Here is a 13,552-nt window from a genome sequence, read left to right as displayed (position 1 = left end):
TGGGCATGTGTGATAAATACATAAGTGTACATGAAGACATGCAGGGGAGGCAGTTGCTGCAGCTGTTCCATTAAGAGCCCTATTTATCACTGTCAGCTCACCACTGCCTGCCTCTCCCCCCTGCCCCCCCCCCCCTCTCTCTCTCTCTCCCTCTCTCCCACTGCCCCCCTCTCTCTCTCCCTCTCTCCCACTGCCCCCCTCTCTCTCTCCCTCTCTCCCACTGCCCCCCTCTCTCTCTCCCTCTCTCCCACTGCCCCCCTCTCTCTCTCCCTCTCTCCCACTGCCCCCCTCTCTCTCTCCCTCTCTCCCACTGCCCCTCTCTATACCCCCCCACTGCCCCTCTCTCTACACCCTCTACACCCCCCTCTCCCACTGCCCCTCTCTCTCTCTCTCCCTCTCTCCCACTGCCCCCCTCTCTCTCTCCCTCTCTCCCACTGCCTCTCTCTATACCCCCCCACTGCCCCTCTCTCTACACCCTCTACACCCCCCTCTCCCACTGCCCCTCTCTCTCTCTCTCCCTCTCTCCCACTGCCCCCCTCTCTCTCTCCCTCTCTCCCACTGCCTCTCTCTATACCCCCCCACTGCCCCTCTCTCTACACCCTCTACACCCCCCTCTCCCACTGCCCCTCTCTCTACACCCTCTACACCCCCCTCTCCCACTGCCCCTCTCTATGCCCACTGCCCTTCTCTCTACACCCCCTACACCCCCCTCTCCCACTGCCTCTCTCTCTACACCCCCACTGCCCCTCTCTCTACACCCCCACTGCCCCTCTCTCTACACCCCCACTGCCCCTCTCTCTACACCCTCTACACCCCCCTCTCCCACTGCCCCTCTCTCTACAACCCTCTACACCCCCACTGCCCCTCTCTCTACACCCCCACTGCCCCTCTCTCTACACCCCCACTGCCCCTCTCTCTACACCCTCTACACCCCCCTCTCCCACTGCCTCTCTCTCTACACCCCCACTGCCCCTCTCTCTACACCCTCTACACCCCCCTCTCCCACTGCCCCTCTCTCCCACTGCCCCTCTCTCTACACCCCCTACACCCCCCTCTCCCACTGCCCCTCTCTATGCCCACTGCCCCTCTCTCTACACCCTCTACACCCCCCTCTCCCACTGCCCCTCTCTCTCCCACTGCCCCTCTCTCTACCCCCCCCCCCACCCCCACCCCTCTCTCGATGGGTACAGCTCTCTTCCGAAACACACATGCATACGCATGCACACACACACACACACACACACACACACAATTTTCTGCTCCACTACTTTATTGATTAGGGATGCAATTACCAACTAATCTGTACCAGTGTATTAAAAGGACACCACCACCCCACTTTGTTGGACAATAACTAAAGGCATTTTGATCAGAGGCTGTGTGCCAGAGGGGATGGTCAGACCAGACCCTTCTCTCCTGCTGGAGATGCATCGTCATTAAGAATGGAATGCTCCTCAAATTGAAACTCTGGAAACAGAGGAGGGCTGTGTGTGTGTGTGTGTGTGTGTGTGTGTGTGTGTGTGTTGCATGTATTCTGCATTTGACATTGCCAACTTTAATGCATGCAGGGTTCCAATGGGTGAACAAACAATGAAGACTATTTATTTATTATTTCCCTTAAAGTATACCGTAGACACTGTTCCTTCTTTAGAAAGATCATTTGCATAGAAGCATTCTAATTAAACATTAATTACCAAAGTGCCCAAGATTCTTCCTTGCACTTTTCCTAGAGTGTTGTAGAAAATCCAAAGGAATTTCACCTGACATGGCAACCAGACCATTAATACCAGTGCAGCATGTCACATAGTGTGTGTCAAGGGCACTGGAAGACCACAGGAATTACTGGCTTAAGTACCTGCAAAGTAGCCGTCCCTTAACTCTGACCAGTTCAACATAATAGCTATCCCTTCATCTGGAATTAATGGCTTGAAGGCAATTCACTCACGCACAGATCTCAATGGAGACCGAACAGCCACGTAGGCAAAAGACAAACCCCAGTGCGTGAATATGAGCAAAATTATAATTGAAATGAAACAGATATGGGCAGGGCCCTGCATGTGACGTGGTGAGTTTATGCATTCTCTGCATTAAACAGTGCACTCTCAAAAGAACAACACAGCCCCGATTTCAGAAAAATGGGCATCTGTTTGATAAGAAACATATAATTATACACATATCTTTTGCAAATGTTAAAATATGTATTTATGAAACCTCTTTAGTGGAAGAACACATTCACTTAATGTGGCCGCCTCTAACCAAATGCAGAACGGGGAGTCAGCCATGCAACAGAAACAAGAGCGAAGCAACACACGTTTTGTTTTTCTGCACAGGATCCAAAACAGTCTGTGGCCACTATTCACTGGGAGCTGGGGGGGGGGGGGGGTGGATGAAAGGCTGCAGCAGCTGAAAGTGGATTTTGAAAAATTTCTCTGCACAGAGGGGGAGGCACGCTTCTAATGAGGCGAAACTTTAAGTACTGAATAATAAATAATAAAAGTTGATCCTTCATTTAGTTTCCCCTGTACTTGAGAGGGAAACATTTACAAGTCATTACTCCCGACGCCCACGATGTGAGCAGTAAGTATTGAGGAATGCATTTAATATTGGCTCCAAGGGACAGGACAAGAACAATCATCAGACTAGCAGCAGGCTAGCAGCTAGCAGAGGCTGGGACAGGCCATCTGACAACCTTCTGCAACCAGGAGCTCCCAAACAGAAGGCCAAATGTGCACAACTGTTACATTTAAGATTCCATTTATTGAATTATTATTGGATCCGTTATAAGATCCTAAATTCAGAATGCATTACGAAGAATTATCCAACATTAACTACATTTGCCAAAGAAGCTTTCCAAAACAATTAGAGTCATTATTTAGAATTATATATTACAATACATAGAACACGCATCCAATTTCAATTCTGCAATAAATATGGGAGATAATATGGAGTTAATATGAACTTGTAAATGTAAAATGTAAATGTGCCATATTTTTCAATTGTGATTTTTTTTTTCACCGCAATTGAAATTTGTCCTCCACTTTTTACCCATCTGTGCAGTTAGAACACACACACACACACACACACACACACACACACACACACACACACACACACTTGTGATTACTAGGGGGCTGTGGTGCACACTTGCCCAGAGTGGTGGGCAGCCCTAGCCCGGGGAGCAGTTGGGGTTAGGTGCCGTGTTCAAGGACACCTCAGTCATGGCCTCAGGCCTGGGAATCGAACCCAGAACCCTCCGGTCACAAGACTAGTTCCCTACCACCAGACAACTTGGGGGTTATTTCAGCAGCAGGACGCAATGGAATTTAGGGCGTACTCACACTAGGCACGGTTTGCTGGTTCCGTGCTGGGGCCCGGTTATCCCCCCTCCCCACTCCCCCTCTGGCCTGCACTCACACTGCCTTTATCAACCCGGCCCGAGCACGCTTACGTCATCACAACGCCGCTTTATTTGGAAAAAAAGCGCGCTCGCACAAAACTATGGAGTTCACGATTCTCTTTTTATTGTATTTTTGGAGTCGTTTTGGAAGTGCAGAAACACGGTGCAAGCACAGATTTATCGATAATTTAACACAACGATTGTCTGCTAATCGCTTTGCCGCTATGACTGTTTAACGTGAGCATCGCATCACTGACGTCATGTTTGAGTTCCAGCGAAATGAACCAATCGGACGAGGCACCAAGCGGGCCCGGGCACGGATAGCGCTCACACTAGAAGCGAACCATGCCCGAGTCCACATGAATCGTGCCCTGGCCCACCTCTTCAAGCGGGCCCGAGCACGGTTAACTGATCCGGGCACGGTTGGAGCGCTCACACTAGCCAAACGAACCGTGCTTCGGCAGGGAACCGTGCCCGGGCCTGGATCACAGAGCCTAGTGTGAGTACGCCCTTAGTGTACACTTATAAATGTAATTTAAATGCATAAAGGCAACTTGACTCAGAGAAAAAAAAGAGACAGAAATGTAACTTTTGCCATTATTTATCAAGCATAATTAATGCTGTTCCCAATTTAAAACTGGTGCATGTAGCCTGCCAGAGGTAGCTATAGAAATATCAAATGATTAAATGCACCCCTCCCCCCAAAAAGCCAAGATTAAGCAGTTAAAATATAGAAAAGGAATTGTAACTACTTCTTATCTCTGCAAATCTGCTATTTTGAGATGTGTTTGCCCCTGGGTGAATAGATCTAGAACAATAGATCATTAATATTTTTGTATTTCAACAAAAACACTTTCAACACTAAAAGCACAATAAAAACTGTAAATAATTGTAAAAAACTAGTATTCTGTGGTCAGTACATATTACTTATGTGATTGTTTTATAATCACAAATACTTTAGACATTTGTGTAGGAAACAACATTTTTAAATACAGATCTTCAAATATATATTTTGAAAGCAATATTATCTATTCTGCTTACACATAATCCCATTAATCTGAAAAGAATATGAGTGTTTAACTGTTTAACCAAAAGACATGGTCTAAAATAGTGACTGATCACATTTAAGAGCAATTTCATTAGGTATACTGAAATGAAACTTAATGTTGCCAAATAAACTTTTTTGACTAGAAAGGCTCAATGATTCTGCCCAAAACAGGAAAATGACATTAATTATATAATGCCCTATACTTTTAAAAGAAAGTGTCTAAGCCCCAAAAATGTGTGGTTTGAAACTACTTCTTAGAAACTACAGATATCATATGGGCAGTTTTACGCCCTACTCCATAGTTATTTAAAAACAAACATAAAAGGGGGTGGGGCGTCTCATTAACAACATCCTTCCCAGTTTGTGCTTTACTTGTGCGGAACTGCAAATTCAATTTGAATGCCATTTGAACAGAACCCCTACAGAGTCTGGTTCTCCTTGCATTGCTATATAGAGGTATACAGAATATGCCACTGGACTGGCAAGACTTTACTAAAAACATATATGTACATGGTACAAAAACCCTGAAACAGTACTTACATATGACAGCATGGCTTTGAGTTCTTCATCACTCCGAACTGTGATTCTGTCACCCACCTCATCTTCATCTAAAACACAGGAACACATTACCAGTGATGTTAACTGAAGACCACAGACAGTCAACTAAGACTTCTACTTACTTTTATATTCATCTGTACATATGCTGCAGGCATACCATGTGGAATTAACAAGAACTGATTGCCTGTCCCTGAAATAATTAAGCTATGGTAACAGGTGTTGACATTACTATTTGAAATCTATCTGCATTGAAAAATCAGTGGCGGTGTACAGTTACATTGTTTCACTGAGTGCTTTGAGTGTTTTGAGTGATTTGAGTGTTTTGTCGGTGAACTCGAAGTAGTAACTTTCCAGCACAAGTGCTTACATTCAAACGCAGTAACTGTGGCCTCAGGCATGACATCTCGGATTGCGACCTGGAAAAAATACACGAACAATAACCAACGAAGTACAATTACATCTCTAAAAAAGCCAAAAACCGTTCTCAAAACTGCAACACTCAAATCAGTTCCCTGAAACCGTCACCGAAAGTGAAACTAATGGAGGAATGAAACTTGTGATGTTGCTCGTCTACTGATATAAACGTCTTTGTGTTTTGGACTTCTGCTGATTCAAATCGCGTCCTACCAGTAAATCGTTGAAGCTCAAATGTGAGGGGTCCACCGACGAGTCCATGTCCCCCACCGGTGTCTTTATCCGCAGTACGAGCCCGTCCGGGTCCATGTCGTGTGCGTTACTCACAGCGAGCAGGATCATAACACACGCACCGCAGCGCTGTCACTTCGGCTAGCCCGCATGCTATCTCAACACCCCTAACATTTCGAAACGAGGTGAATGTGTCGCCACAACACCCGAAAAACTGCCTGTAGTTTTAAAAGACTCCCGTTACGACATATAGGGTGTAAAACGGTTAGAAAATAGCGACGGGAAATGTAACACTGCTAAAGTATCTTCACGTGCTAACTGTCAACAAAACTCAGGAGGAAGTTTACCGGAAGTGTGTTACATTTACCCGGAAGACGGAAACGCAACAGAATCCCGCCATAGTACCATAGAGTTAAATTATCCTGGACAGAACCAGGACCAGATGTGTTTTTGTTAGTGTATTTTTTTAATGGAAAATTTTATTTTTTACGTTGGTAATGATTATCACGGAATTAATAGTCACCTCATACTGATACAGTGCTTAAATTATACTGTACCGTGGATATGCGGTCACTCTCACGTAAACTGAAATCATAGTTGTCTTGATTAATTAAACATCTGTTACATAATGTGGATAACATAGTTATACCATAAACCATTAGTTGCTATAAGCATAGATGTCTTGATAAATTAAACATGTGTTACATACAGTGGATATCATAACATAAACCATAAACTGCAATAATCATACTTGTCTTGATTAACGATCCTATAGATGCAGCAACCGTAAAGCTTGTCGGAAATGATGGTAAATTTCGGGCATGGGTAGTCCCGTTCAATTTGGATCTGTGTTTGGTATAATTCCATGCCTGGTTATGGACACCTCTCACACAAATGAAGATGACTGTAATTCTTGACGTACTCTTCAGATATTTAATTTATTTAATGTACACCCTAGAAATTCAATTAGAGAGGAGCCACATTTTTAGTTTTAGCTGTTATTTCTTGTTGAAATAGAAACAAAAGGCAAATCAGACGTTTCTTTAGGATCAGCCCATTCTATAGAAACTAGCACACATGGCGTCTAACTGAGTAAACCATGAGCTTTTCTGCTGACCAGCCTTTGCTTTGGAAGGGGACCTGATCACTCAAGGAATATGTGCAGAGTTCACAAACCTAGACAATAGCCTCTCCATGAAACACCAGATTGTTCTCTACTTTACACTCATACAAATGTGATTTCAAGACCTGACCAGAGCACTCTATAGGCTGTTGATAAGCAGGTCTCAATCTGAAGTCAACGGGAGGATCCCTGGCTGCTAAATCAGTTTGGATGGCACATTAGAACCTACAACAATAGTGTCTGTGGTCTGTCCATGCTGTGGAGCATGTTAGCCTCAAGCCGCACCCTCAATGGACATCCTTTCAAAGGATGAATGGAAAGTGGAAGAATGCCACTCATAACGTTTTCTGCGCACACTTTGTAAGAGGACAAAAGCTGAAAGCTTAAATACGCAGCAGAGCTAAGTGCGACTGCGGGGCATTCTCATCTCAAGGTGAACGTTAAATAGCATGCTTTCAAACTTGTCTGTTTACAAACTCATTAGATTAATGTTCACATGGCGTGCTGGCCACGTTGTTTTGCCATTGGGAGAGAAAGGGGCTTTCGCTAAAGTCCCAGAATAATAGGCAGAAGGGCCGCATGAGTATGCAGCGGACAGTTTGTGCAGGTGAACACACAGGCTGTGGGTCACCACATTACACACAAACACACAACCATCAGATTTAATGTGAGTGGTTAACCATCGTTTATGTCTGCATTTCATGACGGTTGATTCCAAACGATGGTGCTGACCAAGTCGAGTACGCCCATTACGATGAGCAAAGGCCCGGGCTGTTTGTTGCAGTGTGTGGGGCGGATGCTGAGGGGGTAATGGAAAAGCAGGGTTAATTCACCCGGCAACAGAGTGCTGATGGTGAAACGAATACAGATGGCAGTTTGTCAAACTGACCCCGCGAGGGCACGGTGTTACAGCCCTGCGCCAGGGCGAATTTAAAAGTCCAGTCAGCAGGTTCAATTATCAGAAATCAAAGTCAGGAGATAGCTCTGAGGAGGCCCAGCAACAGACAGGCCGAGAGAGAGTCAGCCAGCAATGGCTGGTAATTAAAAGCCATTTCATCAGCCACAACTCATGCTCTTTCCTCTTCTTCTTCATTGACAGGCTGCTTAGCTAAGGAGAAGCTACATTTGACTTCAGACATATGATCTGGAGGTATTTAACTTTGCAGGCAGAGAGAGTGAAAACAAAGAAAAGCACGAGGATCTAGCTGTTACAGGAAATAGGATAACACTGAATCTATCCACATCTGCCTAACCTCCCTTAAGGACCGCTGGATTGTGTTTTTCTTCGTTTATTCTGAAAATAAACTAAAGATCTATGTTGTAAGAGTATTGGGAAGTATACCAAAGGTTGTGGGAGATATTGTATGATATCAAAGGTACATTCTCTATTCAGTGTTAACAATTGTTGTAGAATTCCTGCAATCATAAATCAGTGAAGTAGCTTTCACTGCATAAAATGTGGTGTCAGATGTTACATATTAAATTCAGTACTACACAAGTTGTTACCTACTCTGATGACAACTTTACTGTTCATAATTACACACTACAGTGGTAAGATTGTGACCACATTAAAAATCCAATATGAAACTGAGCCCTTTCCCAATAAAATGTAATAAAATGTAAAACTGAAGATACATCTGAAATATATTTAAGTCAGAAGTAGTTACAGTAAATAATACAGTTAATATGCCCTCAGAAAGATAAAAAAGATACACTCAATGTTGACACAGCACTCACCCAAATCTTGACCTTTGCCTAACCGTAAATCTTACCATAACCATAGCAACCAATACTAAAGTTAATCCCAACCATAACCTTTGACCTTACACATTGCATTATTTAGTATTATAAGTCAGTGTGGGCAGGTTCCTTTTGTCTTGACAAAATTAAACACAACATATATGCTGTTACAACTTAAGTGAGTGAATGAAAAAAGACTTTCTATTTTATAGGAGTACCAAGCACAAAATATTTATTTTGTTTTTTATCACACACTGCAGATTTGCAAAAACAAATTAATTGTAAAATGATTATTATATGGACATCTGTATGTGCAGGGTAAGGTGAAGGTTAATTTGCAGGTTTTGACAGGTGGATATTTAAGCCTACTGTGGTCAGAGAGGAAGCAAGGGACACAGAGATCATGGGACACAGAGATCATGGGACACAGAGATCATGGGTCAATGGCAGCAACCCTCTAACCAAAGGACACTGATGCATCTGATGCATTCATCACACAAATCGTCATGCATGCATTTTAAAAACTCTGTGCAACAACTACAGGATGGTTTGGGAGACTGTCGATTGACTGAGCTGTGTGGTAATTGTGGGGTTCTGAAGGGGCGTGGTTGTGCGTCAGGAGTGCAGCCGTGCAGTAACTGTGGAACTGTGCAACAGCTGCAATTACTGAGACTGCTGTGGTTGTTGAATTGTGCAGCAGTTTATGGTTGTAAGTCGTACTGTGCAGTGGTTGTTGAGCTGCGCAATGATTGAGGGCCTCGGTAAATACCTGGAGAGGTTATTTTGAAACGTCATTTGGAACTTAAATGTTGACACTGTGGGATGTGTGCATGTGAACGTATGATTGTTGTTTGGTGTGTCGAGTGCAAGAAAAAATTCTCTGTGGGACTACAAACTATATATCACACAAACGCCATCTGAAGGCAGATGTGACGTAAACGCTGCTCCGAGAGTAGTCTTCACTTGAGCTTTAATATTAATGCAATTTTTTCTGTCTTTGATGATGCCAATGCAGTTTACACTCTCCTCACCTTCCATCAGCTTCATGCAGCCTTAACGCATTGCATGTTATAGCTCAGGACCTTAGGTATTCCCTCTGAAGTGATTGTGTTGCACAATGGCAGGAATCGAAACTGGCGGGAATCGAGGTTGGCTAACCACCATGTAGGGTATTTCAAAGTAGCCTATACCAATTACGCTCAAAACCACAACCTAAACCGTGCTCAATGAAGGCTGCAGGTTGAGGTGTCAGCAATATGTAAATGTGAATCCCACTTCATCCATAAATATGGATACATGCATGATGAACTTCCACATGAATATTTAATTACCTGATTATTTTTCTTCACTTTTGGAAGTGGCTTGGCGCAACATCCAATACTGCTATGAATTTACGAATAGTCTTCATCTTGCTCCATTATTTAAGTTCATTTTCATTAATTTATATATATGTTCTCACCAATAATCTATTATTGCTTATTTAAGCAATTTTATGGCTGGTTCCATTACTGATTTTGAAGTGTCTAATATATTTCTAAAAAACAAAACAACCCCCCCCCCCCCCCAAACAAAACAAAAAACACTCAAACCCCATTCTCAGCCATTTTTTTTTTGTGAAATGGTACATATAGCATCCTAGTGGCATATTTAAGTCCAAAGCAATGCAAAGGTAGCAACAGTCTTACAATAAAGCTGATTCACTACCTTAAATGTTAATTTCAGGACAGGCTAACAGGCACGTGATTCCTGACCCAGCAGTGCAACCCAAGAGCTAAAACCGATCAACATCGCTTTAAGTTACGATGCCTATGGATGGTTTATGGCTATGCATGAATGAATGCTGTGCACATACACAGCATTCAAGTACACACACACACACACACACACACACACACACACACACACACACACACACACACACACACATACACACATGTACACACAAGAAGTGAGAAAGGTCTTCCTAAATAATGTTGCTTGTAGTATGCTACTGTAATAGGAAAACTATATTCTATATATATAGAATCTCACTGATATACTAAAAGAAAAGTGATCCGAACTGCTCTATGGTTAGCAAAAATAAATCTTGAAGGTATGCAATCTTTTCTTCTTGAAAAAAAATGCTTTTTCTTAGGGATTTACTGGCATGCAGTACATGAAGGTGTGAAAATATGTTTTAGTTGAAAATTCCCTTCAAAATAAAAAAATAAATGAACTATCAGCATATGACTCTAGATTATCAAAGATAAAAACCTCCCCCTCAACACAGCTATGCAACGATGTAAAAATCCTGCCACAATAAGATCAGAGTGCACTGGGCGATCAATGGGCAAAATTACAGACAGACATAAAAGTGCAGATTGAGGTATCCAAGAGAGGAAAAGGAACCCTCGTTTAGTGCTGTATTGATTCTGAGGCGGCTCCCGTCTGCTAGCCCAGAAGAACCGCACGATGGGTAGACTCCAGAGGGACGTTTACCGCGGCTGTAAGAATCAAACCGCATTGTCCGACATAACAAAGGCGGCTGACATGCGAACCCGGATTGTACCTGTTTTCTATAGCACCACGTTTTCATTAAAAACCACAGGCGTGCAGCTGAGGCCCCTCCGAAGCCACAATGCAGCGCCGGAGCACAAGGGCAAACGCCCATGACCCGGCACTAGCCTCCCAGCCATTATGAAACAGGATGGCTTTCTGCAACAGGTTTGAATGTAAATGGAGGCTTGAATGGACATTGGGTTTGTGCACGTGTCTCCCCGGGCTGTCTGCTGTTTGGGTTATGTCTGTCTGTGGCTTTCTTTACTTTAAGGTTCTGGGGACCGAATGTCCCTCTTCCTTTGTCTGCTTTGATGCTTTTGATGTATTATGCTGATTCACCATTAAAGGACGTTCTCGAAGATAGTATTACATACAACGGGCTTCTAAATCATGGTGTGGGTCTACTGGAGACTGATACTTCAAATCCAAATCATTTGAGTCTTGATAACCTGGAAAAAAGAACCCAGAATTGAGAAAACAGCTTAATTTTGCTGTGTGTGTTAATGTGTGTGTGTGTGAGAGAGAGAGAGAGAGACCATGAGTGCTTGTGACAGGGCAAGCTCTACTGTAATTACAGGGCAAGAGTTCACCCCGTACGAACCAAAAGAAAATGCTTGGCTGTCATACCCAGCAACCTTTGCCTGCCACAGGGAGTAGTCACATATTTCTGATGTCACCTCAATTTTGCTGAACCACACGGGGCAGAGACAGAGGGCGGAAACATACTGTATTTTACCTCATTATGCTAGCAGATTTTGACGTAATGTAGGAGGGTACTTAAAGGCCAAACTATCAAATTATATTATTTACAAAGCACTTTTTCCTTGTAAGGGATTAATTGAATCCCAGCTTGAGTGCACTAGTTTAAACATATCATTTTGCAATTTATTGTAAATAAAACAATAACAAATAAAACAATCTCCATAACTATAGCAAAAAAATCTGTTTTTAAAATTATTTTAAGCACAGAGTAAGAGTAGTCAGACTGTAATGTTTGCCATTACTTTGCAGGAGAATTTGGTTGTGTTTCTTTTGTTGACTTCCACACAGAGCTGCCCTCTAGTGGTACAACATATCTGAACAGTCATATTCATAAACACACACAATTTGGATGTTTTGAGATGGAAGATTTTAAGGAATATTTGTTAGAGAGGAATTATATTTTCTTAAATACACACATCCAGTGAAATGCACATAAAATACATTGATATGTACATAATATATATCAGACTTTATCTCTCTCTGTCTCTTTCTCTCTGTCTCTCTTTATATCCCCAGGGACATTCTTGGGCTGTCCAGTGTCTGGAGGCCAGAGGTCAGAGGTCTGGCCCTAAAAGTGGGATTAGTTTATTGATACAATAAGACCTGGCACTTTATTTGTTGTTCCATCACCCCATTTTCCTGCCTCTCCTCAGGTTGATTCTTCATCTCCCAGGTCCCGTGGGAAACCCAAAGACAGGCGGCTACATTAAAATCCTCTCCAAGAAAGTCTGCGTTTGCCATCATTTAACCCCAGCATGGGAGGGCTGCAAGGTGGATGATCCAGTCCTAGTGGTTACTGGAGTTCCCGTTTCAGAAAGAAAGCATGCAACGTTTTGATGATGTGCGCTGCAGATCCAGGCAGTATGTTGCTGGCTCAGGACACAGCTGTAGTTATTATGCTCCTGGAGAGCTGCTTGAAAAGCGTTTAACCCACGCTGTACACCAGCATCTGCTCAGCAATGGAGCAGACGTGCAGCACAGCGAATCCCGTTCAAACGATTTTTTTTTTTTGCGAATACTAAAGTCAAATGTTCAGTGAATGAATGGGTGAGATGGTCAGCTTGGTATGAAAGATAGTAGTTGTTATGTTGTGCTGTGATCGTTGGGCCAGCAGTGACACATATATACAATGTTATGGCAGGCATAACAGACAGGAAAGTGTAACAAGCCATTATCAGATTGTCACACAGCAGTCTAGTAACAAAGGACCTCTGACACACTGACACATCAACTAGCTTAACAGCCTCATGTCTCTCTCTTATACACACACACACACACACACACACACACACACACACACACACACACACACACACACACACACACACACGCACCGTTCCATCCCTCTGTACCCTCCAGAATCTGTTCTTCCCTCTCTTTTGGAGTGGTTGATGAATGCGTATGCAAGCCAATCAATCATCAGATCAATCAGGGGTCAGCACGCTCTCCTCTGATCAATACCACTCTTGTTCCTGCAGCAGGAGAATGGCATGACGACTTTAGCACTTAATTATGTTGTTAATTGCTGTGTTAAGCTTTCTGCAGGAGGTCCCCCAGGTTGGTAATTGAGGGTGGCCCGGTCCGCAGATTCCCAGCACAATGCATTAATTCACAAATTCAATAACTGGAGCCGATTGTTAATGACCATCTATAGAGAGCCTCCTCTCTGACGCCTGCCCTTACAGTTAACCCACGCCTGCAGGGAATATTGATATCCTCAACAGCAAACTGCAAACACAAAATG

The 13,552-nt window shown here is 43.4% G+C and overlaps 1 long non-coding RNA gene across 1 annotated transcript; it reads right to left on the bottom strand.

Annotated features, from left to right (window-relative positions):
• Window positions 1–4,981: 4,981 nt before the first annotated feature.
• On the bottom strand, window positions 4,982–6,012 carry LOC143526765 (uncharacterized). Its single transcript, XR_013133948.1, has 3 exons — window positions 5,628–6,012; window positions 5,368–5,416; window positions 4,982–5,050 (listed from the first exon to the last, which is right to left on the bottom strand). It is a non-coding gene; the product is annotated as an uncharacterized LOC143526765 (long non-coding RNA).
• Window positions 6,013–13,552: the final 7,540 nt, after the last annotated feature.

Source organism: Brachyhypopomus gauderio, chromosome 1 (assembly GCF_052324685.1).
Source record: "Brachyhypopomus gauderio isolate BG-103 chromosome 1, BGAUD_0.2, whole genome shotgun sequence".
In the NCBI taxonomy this organism is placed as follows: domain Eukaryota; kingdom Metazoa; phylum Chordata; class Actinopteri; order Gymnotiformes; family Hypopomidae; genus Brachyhypopomus; species Brachyhypopomus gauderio.
The sequence above is the reverse complement of the archived record's forward strand: the minus strand, read 5'-3'. Positions and strand labels throughout refer to the sequence as shown.